The 18,156-nt window shown below is 38.5% G+C and overlaps 1 protein-coding gene and 1 non-coding gene across 6 annotated transcripts in view; one reads left to right on the forward strand and one right to left on the reverse strand.

Moving 5' to 3' along the window:
* The window catches only part of NTN4 (netrin 4), a 130,083-nt gene that overhangs the window by 85,006 nt on the left and 26,921 nt on the right, over nucleotides 1–18,156 (forward strand). The gene's annotated exons all lie outside the window — the stretch shown is intronic.
* On the reverse strand, nucleotides 6,427–6,530 carry LOC113893897. Its single transcript, XR_003511409.1, has one exon. It is a non-coding gene; the product is annotated as a U6 spliceosomal RNA (small nuclear RNA).

The following is an 18,156-nucleotide window of genomic DNA, read 5'->3' on the forward strand; positions in this document are numbered from 1 at the left end:
ATCTACTCTCTTAGGAACTTTCACATACACAGTATGGTATTAACTGTACTTATCATGCTGTACATTATATCTCCAAAACTTATTTATCTTATAACTGGAAGTTTGTTGTTGTTGTTGTTGTTTTTTTACCATCTTCACCTATTTTGCCCTAACAACCCCTCATTCCCCACCTCTGGAAACCACCAATCTGTTCTCTATTCCTGTAAGTTTGGTTTTTTAGCTTCTCACTGATATAAGTGAGAACATAGACAAGATGCAGTATTGAATGAGGATAGGCTTCATCACTAAGAAGGTGAGACTTGAGCAAAGAACTGAAGATAGTAAAAAAGTTGGCCAAATATTTAAGAAAATCTAAGCAGATGGAATACCCAGAGCGAATGTCCTCAGACATGAAGGTGCTTAATGTGTCAAAATGAAAACAAGGAGGTCAGCGTGGCTGCATCAGAATGGGATTTGGGGGGAACAGGTGATGAGACCAGAGGTATGAGGCAAATAATGTGGGCCTGTAAGCCACTGAAAGCACAGCACATTTTACCTGAAGTGAAATGATGAACCAGCATAGATATTTGAACAGAAAAGTGGTATAATCTGACTTACTTTTCAAAGATTCATTCTTGTGTTGAACAAAGGCAGCTCAATTCAAGTTTAGTTGCAGTCAACAAGCAAACCAGTGATTCTCAAAATGTCTGGTTCCTGGACCATCAGCATCATCTGGGAATGTGTTAGAAATGCAAGTTTTCAGACTGCAACCCAAACCAGCTGCACCAGATTTTGGGGTGGAGCCCAGAAATCTGAATTTTACAAGCCTGCCAGGTGATTCTGATGCAAGCAGTTTGAGAAACACTGGTCTAGATTAAGACTCTGCAAATTTTACTTACATTGATTAAAACAAACCTAGTTTCTGATATCTAACTAACATTTAAGCATCTACTCTGATCCCCTGGAGAAGGAAATGGCAGCCCACTCCAGTATTCTTGCCTGGAAAATCCCATGGACCACGGAGCCTGGTAGGCTACCGTCCATGGGGTCGCAAAGAGTCAGACACGACTGAGCGACTTCACTTTCACTTTCACTGTTCTAATATGGCTTCCCACGTGGCGCAGTGGTTAAGAATCCATCTGTCAATGCAAGAGACACAGGAGACACGAGTTTGATTCCTGGGTTGGGAAGATTCTCCTGGAGTAGGGGATGGCAACCCACTCCAGTATTCTTGCCTGGAAAATTCCGTGGACATAGAAGCCTGGTGGGCTACAGTCCATGGCGTCACAAAGAATCAGACACAACCGAGTGAGCATGCATGCACATGTTCTGGTATAGCAAATGGCTGGTCACTTTCATTAGAGTAACAAGCAGAAGATCTGTAAGAAGAGAGAAAGAAAACTTTGAAACATTGATTAGGACTAGATTTTAGAGGGCCTTGTATGCTAGCCTAAAATTTTTTGGTATTAATTTTCTAGGGTACTGGGAGCCATTGCAGTGATTAATCTGGAAAGTTTCATATATTTCAAATATATTTTACTAATATAATATTCAGATTAATTTGAAAGCACTGCATATTTTTCATTGCATTTTACTTTACTAGTCAACATTTAAATTCTTCAGCTTTTCAAAACTGCAAGATGAGTAAATGTATAAAAGATTGAAACAGAGATAATTTTTTTTAATGTCTAAGTCTTACCAATAAAAAGAGAAATATAAAAGGTTTATTGGCTGACTTGGAGCCAAAATAAACACCTTTTGTTTTGTTACTGTTCTGTGTTCAAGCTACTGCTCATATTCTTACAAAATGTAAAAAGGTTGTGTCAGCTCTAGCTCTTTAAATACTAGAGGGCTCATGGTTTCAGAGTTTTATAAAAAGATCATGAAAGAGGAGATTATTTAAAAAGTTATCCCACTACTTAATGTAGCTCTTCTGGGGACCTTTGCCGAAAAGGCTTTATAGGTTTTGGTCTCCAAATTACAGTTCTATAAAAACATCAGCAAAATGTGAGAATGTAGCTAAAACTACAAAACACATAACTTTTTATTATTTTTTAGTCCATGAAAATGTCTATAGAGACAATATTTTCCATAATATACTGTTTGATTTCCAAGGTCAATAGAGTTGAAACAAAATTAGAACGTTTTAAAAACTTTCCCTTTCATTCAACAAATTCTTATTGAATTTTACTGTGTACTAAGTGTGCTCATTTCTGGGAATTATAACAGTGAACAAGAGAGACAGTCTTTTTTTTTTTTTTTGAGACACAGTCTTTTTACAGAGCTTATGTGTGAATAAATATATATATGTATGTGTGTGTGTGTGCATAGGCAACTAGTGATATATATGTGTGTGTTAAATCACACCAGTATGACCAGTACTATTTAGAGTATACAGGAGAGATCATAGGAGGGGCAATGAACAAGAGTTGATTTTTCGACTTAAGATCTAAGACCTGAAGTTTAATAGGAATCAACATGATATGGATAAAGGATATTCCCAGCAGTGAGAACAACCAGTGCTAAAAAGGAACAGAAGGAAGAAAGACTATAGCATATTCAAAGAACTGGAAAAATTTTAGAATACTTCAGTTCAGTTCAGTTCAGTCGCTCAGTCGTGTCCAACTCTTTGTGACCCCATGAACTGCAGCATGCCAGGCCTCCCTGTCCATCACCCTGTCCATCACCAACTCCCAGAGTTTACTCAAACCCATGTCCATTGAGTCAGTGATGCGATCCAGCCATCTCATCCTCTGTCGTCATCTTCTCCTGCCCTCAATCTTTCCCAGCATCAGGGTCTTTTCCAATGAGTCCGTTCTTCACTGGAGTTTCAGCTTCAACATCAGTCCTTCCAATGAACACCCAGGACTGATCTCCTTGAGGATGGACTGGTTGGATCTCCTTGCAATCCAAGGGACTCTCAAGAGTCTTCTCCAACCCCACAGTTCAAAAGCATAAATTCTTCAGCACTCAGTTTTCTTTATAGTCCAACTCTCACATCCATACATGACCACTGGAAAAACCATAGCCTTGACTAGACAGACCTTGCTGCTGCTAAGTCGCTTCAGTCGTGTCCAACTCTGTGCGACCCCATAGACTGCAGCCTACCAGGCTTCCCCGCCCCTGGGATTTTCCAGGCAAGAACACTGGAGTGGGTTGCCATTTCCTTCTCCAATGCATGAAAGTGAAAAGTTAAAGTCAAGTCGCTCAGTCGTGTCCGACTCTAGCGACTCCACGGACTGCAGCCTACCAGGCTCCTCCGTCCATGGGATTTTCTAGGCAAAAGTACTCGAGTAGGGTGCCATTGCCTTCTCCAAGACAGACCTTACAGAGGGGAAAAAAAGGGGGAGCATGGTAGAGGAGTATGAGGGTGAGAGAAGTAGAGAAGATGGGTGGTTGGCTGGAGGTGCCCTCATCTTGGATACTTCCATCAGTGAGATGCTGTGGGTTGAACTATCCCACAAGCAGGTGATAGTCAGTCAATAAGTACCATTTAATATTACTGGACCCTACCAAAAGATATTTATAGGCAATGTCAAACTGTCAGAAGACTAAAGGTACCAAAGCTATTTCAATGAAAAGTCCATGAACAGCACAGTAATGACATTCTAGAACAAAACAAAACATTGTAAGATAATTGTAACACACTTTTCTGGATTAGTTTCTGAACCCCTTAAATTATCATAGTATTCCCTTACATCTGGAATCCTGAATGACTTGAAGCTAGAAACTACCACCAATAATTCATAATGCGAATCACTCCTAATTCAAAATATTTACACCTTCTAAGTATGGTGCAACAAATAGGGGAATTATGAAAATAACTGGTACCAATTTAGTCCTTTTAGTATAATTTGTAGGAGGTAAATGGATTAGTATGGAAGATCTATATTTCCTTTTTTTCTTCTCCAGACATGCCTTCGATTCTGGGTAGACTGCCTGAGAAAGGCATATCTCCATTCATGTTATGACAGTTCCAGCATGTTTGGGACACAGATGCCTGTGTGACTTCCCAAGCATGGCTTTTCTTAACTGGCACCTTATTCCAGGTTATGACTCTAGTTCTTCCTTTCCCTTTTCTGAGTCAGGAGTAGACTCCACCACTTATTAGCACATCCTATTTTTCTCTCTTTTAAGTATTTTCCATAACATGCTGTTTGGTTGGCAACATGTTTGGCAATGTTTTCATTTTTATTTAGTAATATTTCATATTATTAACTCCCTCTTTAGCAGATGTGTCTCTATATCACCTTTAGATTTACCAAGGCTGAGAATTAAGCTTATGAAAAATATGTTAATGTACTTAACATTTATCAAGTACCTACAGTGCACCACAAGCTTCCCAAGTGGCTCTAGTGGTAAAGAACCTGCCTGTTAATGCAGGAGACATAAGAGACACAAGTTTGATCCCTGAGTTGGGAAGATCCCCTGAAGGAGGGCACAACCCACTCCAGTATTCTTGTCTGGAGAATCCTATGGACAGAGGAGCCTGGACGGCTACAGTCCATGGGGTCACAAAAAGTCAGACACGACTGAAGGGACTTAGCACACACAGGACAGTGCACCATATTTCATGCTAAGTGCTGATAGAGAATCATGGCTACAACTTTTCTGCCCATTGGGTCCCACTTTACTTTTATATGAGGAAGGTCATATCAAGAAAACAAGTGGACATTTGAAAAAAAAATTAAACTATCTCAGTGTGTGGCTTCATCAACATGTATAATGTTATTCAAAATAACAATGTATTTATTCTACTGTGCTTTCCAAGGCAGAAAAGTAACCTGATGCTCAGTGTGTGGTCCAAAGACCAGCTGCATTAGGATCATTCAGTTGCTGATGAACCTCTGATCCCCACCCAACACCTGCTGAAGCCAACATGCACTTTACCAAAACTCTCAGGTGATTATATTTAAAGTTTGAGAGTGGGCAGAATACTTTTCATCAAGGGTTAAATTCATTTAGCACTTATTCTACAGTTAATTTTTTTTTTTAGTTAGCCAGACAGTATAACCTACGATTCCTGAGCATTCAAATTAACCAAAGCTTGCATCTCTCTTTGTATGCATATAGACTTAGATTTTTAATGAATTACATAGATGAAAAGGATGGAAATCTGATGAAAAGGATGGAAATCTGGATACATGTGTTTCTATGATTTGGTGTTTTCCAAAGTTTGATTCATGGAACACTAACTCCATAAGATATTAATAGAAATTAGATATACGGGAGTTTTTCTACAGCCTTCAGATTCAGGAAATGATAAATTAGTCAAAGGTTTCTTTACTTAAAGATTTCTCAGAGCTTTTAAATGACAGTGTTCATGATAAAACTCCTATATAGTTTTGAAGTATGACTCCCAAATTTAACCAGAGAATGCTTTTCTTATGGAGTCTCTTTCAGGACTAGTGTTCCATAGAACACACTGGAAATATTGCATTGTATAGTGGCCTTACCTATATGAAGAGTCACTTACAAAGACATATCCTAGAAGATTCCTTCTATATGTTTGTTCCTCATTTTCAAGTGCTACAGCCAGAGCCTACACCTGTATATTAAGGAGAAAATAAACTTTATATTTCTAGCAGTGAAATGATCACAGTTCAGTTCAGTTCAGCTGCTCAGTTGTGTCTGACTCTTTGAGACCCCATGGACTGCAGAACGCCAGGCCTCCCTGTCCATCACCAACTCATGTCCATTGAGTCCATGATGCCATCCAACCATCTCATCCTCCGTTGTCTCCTTCTCCTCCTGCCCCCAATCTCTTCCAGCATCAGGGTCTTTTCAAATGAGTCAATTCTTCGCATCAGGTGGCCAAAGTATTGGAGTTTCAGCTTTATTTTTTTAAAATATTTTATTTTATTTTTTAACTTTACAATATTGTATTGGTTTTGCCATATATCTTTTATCTGCTGGGTATTCCTCTGTTTCTTCATCTTGTTTAAATTGCTGATTTTGGGGTGTCCTTTCTGTATTCTGGCAGTTTGTGGAGTTCTCTTTATTGTGGCGTTTCCTCGCTGTGTGTGGGTTTGTACAGGTGGCTTGTCAAGGTTTCCTGGTTAGGGAAGCTTGTGTTGGTGTTCTGGTGGGTGGAGCTGTATTTCTTCTCTCTGGAGTGCAATGAAGTGTCCAGTAATGAGTTATGAGATGTCTATGGTTTTGGGGTGACTTTGGGCAGCCTGTTATCTTGAAGCTCAGGGCTGTGTTCCTTTGTTGCTGGAGAATTTGCTTGGTATGTCTTGCCCTGGAACTTGTTGGTCCTTGTGTGGTGCTTGGTTTCAGTATCGGTGTGGAGGCGTTTGATGAGCTCCTGTCAATTAATGTTCCCTGGAGTCAGGAGTTCCCTGGAGTCAGGGTTTGGATTTAAGCCTCCTGCTTCCAGTTATTGGTCTTATTTTTACAGTAGTTTCAAAACTTCTCCTTCTATACAGCACCATTGATAAAAAAAAACATATGGAACGCTTCACAAATTTGCGTGTCATCCTTGAGCAGGGGCCATGCTAATCTCTGTATCGTTCCAATTTTAGTATATGTGCTGCCGAAGCGAGCACGGTTTTGCCATATATCAACATGAATCCACTACAGGTATACACGTGTTCCCCATCCTGAACCCTCCTCCCTTTAGCATCAGTCCTTCCAGTGAATACTTAGGACTGATTTCCTTTAGGATGGACTGTTGGATCTCCTTGCAGTCCAAGGGACTCTCGAGAGTCTTCTCCAACACCACAGTTCAAAAGCATCAATTCTTTGGCGGTCAGCTTTCTTTATAGTTCAACTCTCATATCCATACATGACTACTGGAAAAACCATAGCCTTGACTCTAGATGGACCTTTGTTGGCAAAGTAATGTCTCTGCTTTTTAATATGCTGTCTAGGTTGGTCATAACTTTTCTTGCAAGGAGTAAGCATCTTTTAATTTTATGGCTGCAGCCACCATCTGCAGTGATTTTGGAGCCCCCCCAAAATAAAGTCTCTCAGTTTCCACTGTTTCCCCATCTATTTCCCATGAAGTGATGGGACCAGATGCCATGATCTTAGTTTTCTGAATGTTGAGTTTTAAGCCAACCTTTTCACTCTCCTCTCTCACTTTCATCAAGAGGCTCTTTATTCTTCACTTTCTGCCATAAGTGTGGTATCATCTGCATATCTGAGGTTATTGATATTTTTCCTGGCAGTCTTGATTCCAGCTTGTGCTTCATCCAGTCCAGCATTTCTCATGATGTACTCTGCATATAAGTTAAATAAGAGGGTGACAACATACAGCCTTGACGTCCTCCTTTCCTGATTTGGAACCAGTCTGTTGTTCCATGTCCAGTTCTAACTGCTGCTTCCTGACCTGCATACAGATTTCTCAAGAGGCAGGTCCGGTGGTCTGGTATTCCCATTTCTTTAAGAATTTTCCACAGTTTGTTGTGATCCATACAGTCAAAGGCTTTGGCATAGTCAATAAAGCAGAAATAGATGTTTTTCTGGAACTCTCTTGCTTTTTCGATGATCTGATGGATTTTGGCAATTTGATCTCTGGTTCCTCTGCCTTTTCTAAATCCAGGTTGAACAGCTGGAAGTTCACAGTTCATGTACTGTTGAAGTCTGGCTTGGAGAATTTTGAGCATCACTTTGCTAGTGTGTGAGATGAGTGCAATTGTGTGGTAATTTGAGCATTCTTTGGCATTGCCTTTCTTTGGGATTGGAATGAAAACTGACCTTTTCCAGTCCTATGGCCACTGCTGAGTTTTCCAGATTTGCTGGCATATTGAGTGCAGCACTTTCACAGCATCATCTTTTAGGATTTGAAATAGCTCAACTGGAATTCCATTACCACCACTAGCTTTGTTCATAGTGATGCTTTCTAATGCCCACTTGACCTCACATTCCAGGATGTCTTTCTCTAGGTGAGTGATCACACCATCGTGATTATCTGGGTCATTAAGACCTTTTTGTATAGTTCTTCTGTGAATTCTTACCACCTCTTCTTAATCTCTTCTGTTTCTGTTAGGTCCTTGCCATTTCTATCCTTTATTGAGCCCATCTTTGCATAAAATGTTCCCTTGGCATCTCTAATTTTCTTGAAGGGATCCCTAGTCTTTCTCATTCTGTTGTTTTCCTTTATTTCTTTGCACTGATCACTGAGCAAGGCTTTCTTATCTTTCCTTGCTATTCTTTGGAACTCTCCATTCAAATGGGTATATCTTTCCTTTTCTCCTTTGCTTTTAGCTTCTCTTCTTTTCTCAGCTATTTGTAAGGCCTCCTCAGACAACCATTTCACCTTTTTGCATTTCTTTTTCTTGAGGATGGTCTTGATCACTGCCTCCTTACAATGTCATGAACCTCTGTCCATAGTTCTTCAGGCACTCTATCACATCTAATCTCTTGAATCTATTTGTCACTTCCACTGTGTAATCTTAAGGGGTTTGATTTAGGTCATACCTGAATGGTCTAGTGGTTTTCCCTATTTTCGTCAATTTAAGTCTGAATTTGGCAATAAACAGTTCATGATTTGTGCCACAGTCAGCTCCCAGTCATGTTTTTGCTGACTCTACAGGGCTTCTCCATATTTGGCTGCAAAGAATGTAATCAATCTGATTTCAGTATTGACCATCTGGTGATGTCTATATGTAGAGTCTTCTCTTGTGTTGTTGGGAGAGTCTTCTCTTGTGTTGTGTTTGCTATGACCAATGCATTCTCTTGGCAAAACTCTACTAGCCTTTGCCCTGCTTCATTCTGTACTCCAAGGCCAAATTTGCCTGTTACTCCAGATATCTCTTGATTTCCTATTTTTGCATTCCAGTCCCCTATTATGAAAAGGACATCTTTTTTGGGTGTTAGTTCTAAAAGGTCTTGTAGGTCTTCATAAAAGCATTCAACTTCTGCTTCTTCAGCATTACTGGTTGGGGCATAGACTTGGATTACTATGATATTGAAAGGTTTGCCTTGGAAATGAACAGAGATCATTCTGTCGTTTTTGAGATTGCATCCAAGTACTGCATTTCGGACTCTTTTGTTGACTATGATGGCTACTCCATTTCTTCTAAGGAATTCTTGCCCACGGTAGTAGATATAATGGTCATCTGAGTTAAACTTACCCATTCCAGTCCATTTTAGTTTGCTGATTCCTAAAATGTTGATGGTCACTCTTGCCATCTCCTGTTTGACCACTTCCAGTTTGCCTTGATTCATGGACCTAACATTCCAGGTTCCTATATGGTATTGCTCTCTAATATTAAATAGGCCTGGGCAATTATAATCTATTGGATGGCCATCAATGATGTATCAAAATCCTTCTCTCCTTTATTTCCTAGCTTATGTCTTTTCAGGAGTTGGAACTATTGGAAAACCTGAAACAGCAGTCCAAAGTTTATTAGAAGTGTAAAAATCAAAGTGCAGTTTAGCCAAAGAAACACTCATTGAGTGTCTCCCCTACAGTAGGCACTGTGGTAAGTACTGGATCTGTAAAGATGAAGAGGTCTTCCCTAAAGGATCTTATATCCTCGATGGGGAGAAATTTATTGTAATAGATCATTTCAATACACTGTGGTGTGGTGATGGTGTAATAGTAGTGGCTGACATTCATTGAGTGCCTGCTCTTTTCTGTTCACTGTTCAAAGGGTTGTATAGGTATTAACTCACTTATCTTTCACAAAAGCACTTTCATGTAGGTAATATTATTGTCCCCTATTATATGAAGAAAGTGCAATGAAAGTGAGACACGAAGTGCCTTAAGGAGAGTTTGAGGGTGGTGTGAGGGCATAAGGGGAGACTTCCTTGAAGAGATGTCTTCAATATTTCTTTGGTGACTGTTTTTATTTTTCCCTCTTAAAGTGCCAAAACACAAAGTTTGTCCTACTTTCTAATCAATGATTGCCTGTATTGCCTTTAATGAGGTGATCTGGGAAAGGGAATGAATTGATGTTATTCCTCCTTGCAGAATCTACTGTACATTTAATAGAATATTTACCTGGGCACATTAGTTCATTCAACAAATAGTAATAACATTGCTCTTGGGACTCTATTCACAGTTAGGTAACTATCCCTCTGCCAGATAAGCCAAGGACTTATTGGTCCCATGGATGTTCTAGGGTTTTTTCCCCTCCTAACAAACACCATGCTTAATACTATGGTCCTTGTGTGTAAACTTTTAGTTACTGGCCATAAATTCACCAAACCTGAATAAACAGGGCCCCGAGTCAACTCTACTAGCCAATAGATTTATTCCTGTGAGAAATTAAATCATCTCTATTCTCACTTCCTCTTTATTTTAGCATTAACTAGAGTCACCTGTGGGACCCAAATAATCAACTACATATTTTCATAGCCAAGAAATCACTTTTGAGGATTTTAGAGATGTTGTTTGTTTTTTTTTTAAACTAGAAGGGATCATTGAAACTGAATTTATTTCTACAACTTAGAAAAAAAATTTATTTAAGGACAGTGCATTTAAGGTCTGTAAACACAAGGGACATTGTGAATCTCTCCAGCTGAATTTAGGGTTGAGAACAAAATGGAGGCACAAACTAGTTGTTAAGGTACAGGAGAAATCTATTACTGTGTCCTGAGCCATGGTGAAGGAATTCTGTCTTTGTTCTAAAACAGCAGTTTCTTCTAGAGTAACTCACTTGAAATCCTTAAAGTCACTTATGTGCCTTTGGTAGCCTGTAACCTCGATAGATTTTCCTATGGCAGGCCTTTTAAAAATATGAGAATAACCCTACTAGACAGTGGTGTGCTGGCTTTTTAGTGGGGAGGAAGCCCTGATTTGCAGCACTGGTCAGTTCTATTATTTAAATGTTTCCACCATGACCAATTTCAAGCTACCAGGCTTTTTTTTTAAAGTCAGAAACTCAGATTCTAAATAAAAGTAGGATGGTTTCTTTCCTTTGAACAAAGTCTTGCCTCCACTTTCACAGTACCCTTATTTTATCTCAAGCACTGTTGCTATCTAGTCATTGGTTCCCAAACCTGTATGCAAAAGCAACTATAGCTAAGCTAAGCTAAGTCGCTTCAGTCGTGTCTGACTCTGTGCGACCCCATAGACGGCAGCCCACCAGGCTCCCCCGTCCCTGGGATTCTCCAGGCAAGAACACTGGAGTGGGTTGTCATTTCCTTCTCCAGTGCATGAAAGTGAAAAGTGAAAGTGAAGTCGCTCAGTCGTGTCCTACTCTTAGCGACCCCATGGACTGCAGCCTACCAGGCTCCTCCGCCCATGGGATTTTCCAGGCAAGAGTACTGGAGTGGGGTGCCATTGCCTTCTCCCAAAGCAACTATATACCCCAACAAAAATTAATCAAAAAATTTAAAAAAAAGAATCATTTGGGAAGGCTTGTTGAAATATGAAATCCCAGAGTCCTGCCCTAGGTCTATTGAATCAGAATCTCCAACAGAAGTGGCGACAGAAATTTGTAGCATCATTGGTGATTCTTATTCAGCCTTCTGGTCTCCAGGTTAGCATATGATAGCACTACACATGCTATTCCTATTTCCAGGATGAACTCTGTTCACTTTCATTCTTGGACCAAAGGTTTTGAGCTAATTATCATCTATAACTTAGTCTACTTACTGAATTAGCCATATCTCTGGTGGAAAATTCTAAAGGATTACTAAAACTCTGGCTAGACATGTTTTCCTAACTCAATGATAGATGTGAATGTTGATAAGCACTCGTTCAGTTATCTTCTCCCACTTAAGAATGTCTCACTCAGAATCTCTGCCTTTCTGCAACAAAATTTCTGGCAGAATTCTAAGATGTCTGTTTTTCATATAACAATTTCAAAATAAATACCTAGCAATTCCATTCAGAGACACACACCCCCATTCATAGTATACAGATTTATTTACCATAAATACCTCATACTTTAAAGTGAATTATTGTAGTGAGACTGGAATTTATAATAAAATTAGTTTACCACCACATTGACAATTTACTTTACTTCTATATTACATATTCCAGAAGTAGCATTAAACTATTACGTTATGTTGGTATTTAAATGATTATTGAATCCAGTACTTCATGAAGTCCCATCCTTCCCCCTTCTCTGTTCTTTTAACACCACAAGATGTGTTAAATGTTCGATGGGTGGGAAATTGATTGCATGTGGAATATAGACAGCTAGTCCTTGACATTTTTCTATAGAAAATTTCCCTTACTTTAGTGGGACTTGTGGTTTAAAATAGATGTTTGAAGAAATGCTTTGTAGAACAGCATTAGTTCTCTTTTTGGGAAACAGTTACTTTACAATAAATGAATTGACTTTTATGTCAAGATATATTTTTACCTATTGCACACTCTCTTTCCACCTTTAAAGAAAAATCAGCGAATGGAAAAGAAAGTAGAACTCATTCTCTGTCAAACTAAACAACCGCTTGAAAAACTGACATGCCCTTCCTTCCTCCCTGGTGGGACAAAATAAATGTAGTCAACTGCCTTTAGCAGAGAGTGAATAAAAACAAACTTAGTCCCTCTGCCCTAAACCCCAAACCAAATGTTTACCAAGATACTGTCTGGTTACTTGGTTACCATTACCCTATGTAGCCAACTATCTTTGTAAAGAATGAGTTTTATCATCCATTCAAATCTCTTTTGTGTCTTCTTGCCTTTTTTTTTTTTTTTCTTTCTTCTTTCTGGCTTAGATGAAAACTGTTCAGCTGATAGAAATACAAGTGCCTTGAATGGGAACTATTTTGCCACAGACCCTCTTTCCAGCCTTCACAGTCCTATTCAGACATCACCTTCTCATCATGGTCCCAAGAAGATTCACAAGAATCACTCTCTGCTCGTACTCCTATTTAACAAGTATTTCATTCTACCCCTGGCATAGTTATTCTTTACCTTCAAATTGTCTTTGAAGTAAAATTGTTAATCAAATCCAGACTGCCTTACCACAGTATTACCTTCCATTTTTCATTCTTGTACCTGTATTCCAGTCCATCTCAGAAAAGAATTGTTCCCCAAGGGTATTGACATGGTTTCCAGGAGTAGCTTAGTGGGTTTTTTCTTTGAAACTGTAGTTTTAGCAAAGCCACATGAGTTTATCTTATGTTGTATAAACAACACAGACATTTTGTTTTATTTTGGAAGTAACTGTGAATGATTCTAGCATAGAATCAATATGAAGTAACTGTTTTTGAAAACGGAACTTTAAATAGAACAGTGACTTGGCAATAAGAGTTGGGAAACTTTAATCTCAGTTTTAAAAAAATCTAGGATGTAAAACCAGAATGTTAAGTAGTCAAAGAGATAGATAAAATGCATATATATATATTGTAATAATCATACTAGGACTATCCTTTAAAAGATTAAATAACATTAAAATTCACTGTCAAAAGGAGATATTTTATGAACTGATAAATATAAAAGTCACTGAAATTTGGGCAGAGAAATGGGAGAGGTCATTTGTTGCTGTTCAGTCACTTAGTCAGGTCCAACTCTTTGCGACCCCATGGACTGCAGCACACCAAGCTTTGCTGTTCTTCACACCATCACCCAGAGCTTGCTCAAACCCATGTACATCAAGTTGGTGATGCCATCCAACCATCTCATCCTCTTCTCCTCCTGCCTTCAATCTTTCCCAGCCCCAGGGTCTTTCCTAATGAGTCAGCTCTTAGCATCAGGTGGCCAAAGTATTGGAGCTTCAGCTTCAGCATCAGTCCTTCCAATGAACATTCAGGACTGATTTCCTTTAGGATGGACTGGTTTGATCTCCTTGCTGTCCAAGGGACTCTCAAGAATCTTCTCCAGCACTACAGTTCAAAAGCATCAATTCTTCAATGCTTAGCCTTCTTTATGGTCCAATTCTCACATCCATCCATGACTAATGGAAAAACCATAGCTTTGACTAGATGGACCTTTGTTGGCAAAGTAATGTCTCTGTGTTTTAATATGCTGTCTAGGTTTACCATAGCTTTTCTTCCAAGGAGCAAGTGTCTTTTAATTTCCTGGCTACAGTCACCATCTGTAGTGATTTTGGAGCCCAAGAAAATAAAGTCTGTCACTGTTTTCATTGTTTCCTCATCTATTTGCTGTGAAATGATGGGACCAGATGCCATTATCTTAGTTTTTTGAGTGTTGAGTTTTAAGCCAGCTTTTTCACTCTCCTCTTTCACCTTCATCATGAGGCTCTTTAGTTCTTCGCTTTCTGTCATAAGGGTGGTTTCATCTACATATCTAAGGTTATTGATATTTCTCCTGGCAATCTTGAGTCCAGCTTGTGCTTCATCCAGTCCAGCATTTTGCATGATGTACTCTGCGTATAAGTTAAATAAACAGGGTGACAATATACAGCCTTTATGTGCTCCTTTCCCGATTTGAAACCAGTCTGTTGTTCCATGTCCAGTTCTAACTTTTGCTTTTGGAACCAGTCCGTTGTTCTCTAAAATGTCTCTAGGACAATTCACTGAATAAATAAATAATATGCTATTTTGCACTTGATGAGAAGAAGCATTAAATAATCAAATAAACAATGATAAAATATTTAAACTCTCAGAAAACCTAGACAAAATTAGACAGGCTATAAAGAAGAGAGCTAGCATTTGTTGAGTGGCTACTATAGGTCAGACACTGTGCTGGGCAGTTTACATAAGTTTTCCCATTTAGCAATTTTTATGAGTTGGGTGGTATCTATTGTATTTCATAAATGAGGATATCAAGGCTTAAATTGACTATATAATTTGTCCAAGTTCACACAACTGATCAGCACAGAGATTTGAACTCAGGTTTATCTGTTCCCAAAGACTTTGATCCAAAGACCTGTTAAGATCCAAAGAATTTGATTCCACACCACATTGTGACCTAGTTGGTGAAAACAAAAGGAGTAAACAAAGGCAGATAGAATCAGAAATTATATATGTATACTTATATTCTTGGACCTTAAGAACTGCATTTATCTTAAACTTAGTATAACAAAGGTGAAGGTAAATGGAGAGAGCTTCAAATAGACCAACAGAAGAATCAGGAAAAGAGATACTAATAAATAAACATGGAAGAGAATAAATATTCTCAGATCAATGAGGAAACTGCTCAGGGAGAATACAACTTTTTACATATACTTGAAAGGTATAAGGGTACATAAGTGCAAGTTGCTCAGTTGTGTCCGGACTCTTTGCGACCCCATGGACTATATAGTCCATGGAATTCTCCAGGCCAGAATACTAAAGTGGGTAGCCTTTCCCTTCTCCAGGGGATCTTCCAAGCCCAGGGATCAAACCCAGGTCTCCCACATTACAGGTGGACTCTTTACTAGCTTACAAATGGAGTGGCAAAAAAAGAACTGAATTTCCTAGAACAAAGAGTCATAATTAGATATAATTGGTTTGAAAGTGATGAAAGGAATTTCAGATTGATTAATGTGAAAAAAATATTTTGCTGCCAGTGAGAGGATTTATGGGTGGGGAATGTCTCCCACAGAGTTAGAATAAAGAACTTTTTTTACAAATAATAAATAATATTATTTGACCGAGTAGCTCATTAAATGTAGGAAGCAGTCTTGCACTAATGCAGGGAACAGCCTTGCTCTAGGAAGATTCAGAATATTCTCTTCTATTTGGCCATTTCCATTTTTTATGAATTTGTTCTGCTTGTTCTGTTTCTAGTATCTTAGTGTTACTAAAAACCTGTAAAAGAAATAGTATGAGCCTTTTAGGAGGTTCTTGAAAACATAAAATAATTTCCTGGTTGTTGCTCAATAGAGATTGAGTAAGTCCTAAAAATGGGTCAGTCATGGTCCTAGGTTTTGGGGAATACAGAGATGAAAAGACAAGGCCTCTACCTTCTAGGCCTTCACAATATCCTATAGAGATGGCAGTGAGGTGAAAAATCATAATGAAATTACACTGGAGGCCAGAAGACCATCAATCATTAGGAAACATTTATTAACTGACTGTAATTAACCCAGTTTTAAAAAACTCAACACAGATTTACCCAGTGCCTATCATGTGACTGGTCTATCCTATTCATGATACAAACAGCAAGAGTCCCTAACTCCATGTGAACAAGCTATAAATAAATTTACCCAAGTAAATGTGTAAATTAAAAACTGCATTAAGGAAAAAAAAACTACATTAAGTATTAAGAAGGAAGGGGTACCATGACAGTCTAGCAGGGGCTATAAATGGAGTCCATAGGGGTTCTTTCTTCAAAGGAAAAAGGAGTTAGAGATGACTAAGTGGATGGTACCTGAGTGGACTGGGAATACAGAAGGCTGTCTTTAACAAAAAGACAATGGTGTATAATCTAACCAAATCCTCCAAATACAGTGTCCAAAACTGTACCAAAAAGTTTTGCCATAGTAAAATTTGTCTATACACTCAAAAGTACTTCCTTCAATTTTAACTAAAGTAGCAACCCAGGAATATAAAAATCAGCTATTTAGTTCTCTAAGATCTCTTACATATACCCAGAAATAAATAGGAACTGGCTCAGTTACAACTAGTAAACAGGAAAGGAATGATATAGAGATCAAACTGAGGGTCTGAGCAGTGGTCATATAGTAAAGCATTAAAAATAAACAGCCTGGGGACTTCTCTGGCAATCCAGTGGTTAAGATTCTGCAGGGGACATTACAAGGGGTATGGACTGTCCCTTGGTGGGGGAACTAAGATCCTGAATACTGCACAGCATGGCCAAAAATAAATACATAAATAAAAAAATAAGAATTCAGTGGGATTATATCCAAACAATTCAATTCCAAAAATAAATAAATAAAGGGCATGACTTTTGTATTTATTTGCATTACTCATTTAAAAGCTTATAGAAGACAGATAGGAAATATACTTAAATACCTTCCATTTATTTTTAAAAATTATTCAATAGAGGCAAGAATGGATAGATATCAGGCATAAATGAATCTCTATCTTTGTGTGGGATGTACAATTCAGGAGACATTGCATTTTAGTAACTGATAGGCAATCTTAATTTAGATTATTTTCTTATTAAGTTTATTCTAGTGTAGTTTTTTTAAAGGAATATATACCTTGAATATTGTGGAACTAGCTATCTTTGAATACAATGTGTATAACACTTAAAAAGTGAATAGAAACATGCTCCTTAGGAGAATAAAGGGGTAAAACATATTTTATTTGAGTAAAATTCATGTACAAATTTTTTGTTTATTTTTTATAGCTATCCATCCACTAGCAAAAAAATAGTTGATAGTAGAAGGAAAGGAGAAAATAATGTCAAAAAAATAGACAACTTCATTTTATCTAACGCTTAACTTCACACTTAATATAGTAATGACAGTTCATACTGTCTCCTGTTTGGAGCTGCATCTGAAAGTCATTTCCTGTTCCTTCTAAGAACCTTGGCAGGAAGCTGGGAAACTTTTGAAATGGCTTTGGTATTAGAAATTCCCCATCAGAAATTTTGTAGGGCCTTGGCCTTTTCAGGAGAAAACAATGTTGGGAGGCTGGAAGGTGCTGCTGAAGGCATGGTTGCTGAGCAGTGGGGAAAAAGCTTCACGAGCAGCTTCTTTCCCAGCTGAGAGCCGTGACCTTGGAGTTCTGTTTTTAGAAAAGCTAAATCAGAAGCAAATACTTCCAGGGTATTTTGCTCCCAGTATAGCTTCTACTAACAAAGTGGCAAAAGCTAGAGCCATCAGGTAATACTAAGAAGTCCTGACAATTTAAAAAATAGTGAGATGCTAAACTCAGCAGGTGGTTTCTGTGGTTCCCAAGGTGGTTCCCACACTTGGCATCCTGGATCACTCTTTGAGTGAATGATACGCAGACTCATTGAGCTGCAGTGAAGGTGGGAATAAAGGTGAAAAGGCAGCAATGGTCTCTACCACCAAAGGCTTTAGCAATCCCATCAGAATAAAGGAAGCCATAGCTCTTCCATTATATTCCTGGCCATTCTGTATCCATGTTGACATGCTTATTATGTTCATGCAGATTGACAGCTGTGACTCTTGTCCTACATTCCATTGCAGGGTATCTCCCTATAAGCAGCAGGACCATGGATAATACCCTACTTTTTCTCAACATACTTTGACCCACAAAATAAGAGTGATAGCTGATTAATTTTCTTTTAAGCAGAGAAGGGAACATGTAACAGGGCGAGTAACCTAGAGGACTTAGATTAGTCAAGAAAGCTATTTGCCACCGATTCCTTCCAGGTACAAAGCAAGGAATTTCAGCCTGTTTTGAAAGCCAGTTAGATAATTAATTTCCTTAAAAAAACTCATATCT

This window comes from Bos indicus x Bos taurus, chromosome 5, assembly GCF_003369695.1.
Source record: "Bos indicus x Bos taurus breed Angus x Brahman F1 hybrid chromosome 5, Bos_hybrid_MaternalHap_v2.0, whole genome shotgun sequence".
Taxonomy (NCBI): domain Eukaryota; kingdom Metazoa; phylum Chordata; class Mammalia; order Artiodactyla; family Bovidae; genus Bos; species Bos indicus x Bos taurus.